We start from the raw sequence: 2,460 nt of genomic DNA, 5'->3' as shown, positions 1-2,460 counted from the left end.
AATTTTAGGATTTTGGATGCAGAACGAAAATAAACATGAAAAATGCAATGAATCAATTGGCTAGAAGAAACTATGGATGAATGGAGTTGTTGGGTTTACAATTTCATCTTATCCACCCTCTTATATATGCTCTTCTTATTTAATTCGCTTATTTATCATATTGTCATGCAAACTTTCTTAGTCTACCCTAAACCCAATCTTTTGGTAAAAAGAGCCTATTACTAATTACTGGCTTACTATCTAGCCTACCCTAGTAACTAATATTGCATGATAAACGGAAGCAAAATACAATTGACCGTCTTTCCCCTATCTCTATGTGGTATTAGCATAACCAAGGAATTCCCCCCAGTTCATGACATTATTGTTCGTCTCCGTATCAATAAAGACAAATAACATTTACCGAATGAGTTAAACGATAAAAACATTAAGCAAAGGTAAGGAACCTAACAATTGATAATGTAAGAATATGCAAGCATATAAAGAAAATAAGAATTTTGATATAAGAGAGTTTCAAAAGATTACATTGTTCCCCCAACAACAAAGGGTTTAGTTCCCCATGGACATGGTGAATCTAGATGAAATACAATGAAAGAATGGAAGAATAAACCCTAAATTTGGTAGATTGGAGCCTAAGCATCAAAGGAACCTCCTCCAAGGTGTGTAGAACAGCTCTAGACGTCTCTGCCTGCCAAAAGATTCCAATTTGAATCGCACTGGGACTATATATAGACCAAAAAAGTAACAGAGTTTAAGCCCAAGCCCAACAGATAACCGTTCAACGTCAAATTTAACTGCTCAGTGGTTTCCTTCTAGCCACGCCACCGCTCAGCGGTCAATATAACCGCTCAACGGTTTGCCTCTAATCGCTCTAGACGCTCGGCATTGGATTTGAACGCTAAGAGGTTCACTTGACTCTTCTTTTCATCCTTTTTCTTTTTCTTTCATGAGTCTAACTCCACCTTGCTTCACTTCCATCCTCAATTCACATCAAAACCCTGCAAAACAATGAAAAAACAAGCATAATATCTTTAAAACCAACTTTTGACTCTCACATGACTCAACTACGTGTTTTACTTGATTTTAAGCTCATTCTAAGCCACAAAGAGTGTGTTTTGATATCATATTTAAGCATGAAAATAACGATTTTTGGACCTTTATCAGTATGACATGCCTGTTGCGCCCTTTGTTGAAGTTAACCATCACAGACACTCCATTTTACTAGGATGTGGATTGCTATTGTCCGAAGACATTGCCACTTGGATGAGAAGCATGGCTAATAAAGCCCCAAATGGGATTATAACTGATCAATGTAGGGCAATGGCGAATGCCATCGAAGAAGTCTTTCCAAATACTAGGCACAGGTGGTGTTTATGGCACATAATGAAAAAGTTGCCTGAAAAATTTCACGGCTACAAAGAATAAGTGCTATCAAAAGTGATCTCAACGCGCATGTCTATAATTGTGGTTGTCCGACGGACTTTGAGAATGGGTGGGAAGAATTAGTGACCAGACATGGATTAATGGAGAATGAATGGTTATTTAGTTTGTATCAGGACAAACACAAATGGGTTCCTTGTTACTTGAGGAATGATTTCTGGGCGGGCATGTCAACTACTCAAAGAGGTGAGGGAAAGAATACTTTCTTTGATAGATTTATAAATTCAAGTACCACACTTCAACAATTTGTTGTTCAATACGACAATGCCCTAAGAGTGAAGGCCCAAAAAGAAATACAAGTTGACTTCTCCTCCCTGAATACCACAGTTACATGTTGGTCGCAGTCACCGATCGAGAGACAATTTCAACTAGAGTACACACATGAAAAGTTTGAAGAAGTGCAAACAAATTTTCGGTCAAGGATGAATTGTTTCATCAAAGAAACCGTAAAGGACAACTTCAACATTTACACAATCAAAGAGGAGCGCATGTGGGATGGTAAATGTGCAAATAAATTTTATAAAGTGCAGTTTGATCCAATCACGAAAAATACCACCCATTCTTGCCTATTATTTGAGTTTAGAGGCATCTGTTAAGTCCCTGGCAAGTATACCAGATCGTTATCAAGTAATATAAAACAGGTACGTCCGAGTATCGTTTCCAAAAAGACTCTTAGGCCTTAACTTTCATGTAAACTAATCACATAATACTTGAGAAGAAATTAATTTTAGGGTTTGGATGCAGAACAAAAATAAACATGCAATATGCAGTGAATCAATTGGCTAGAAGAAACAATGGATGAATGGAGTTGTTGGGGTTTACAATTTCATCTTATCCACCCTCTTATGTCTACTCTTCTTATTTAATTCGCTTATTTATCATATTGTCATGCAAACTTTCTTAGTCTACCCTAAACCCAATCTCTTTGCAAAAAGAGCCTATGGTTTACAATTTCATCTTATCCACCCTCTTATGTCTACTCTTATTTAATTCGCTTATTTATCATATTGTCATGCAAACTTT

This window comes from Vigna radiata, unplaced genomic scaffold (genome assembly GCF_000741045.1).
Source record: "Vigna radiata var. radiata cultivar VC1973A unplaced genomic scaffold, Vradiata_ver6 scaffold_23, whole genome shotgun sequence".
In the NCBI taxonomy this organism is placed as follows: domain Eukaryota; kingdom Viridiplantae; phylum Streptophyta; class Magnoliopsida; order Fabales; family Fabaceae; genus Vigna; species Vigna radiata.
This window is presented reverse-complemented; position numbering follows the sequence as displayed.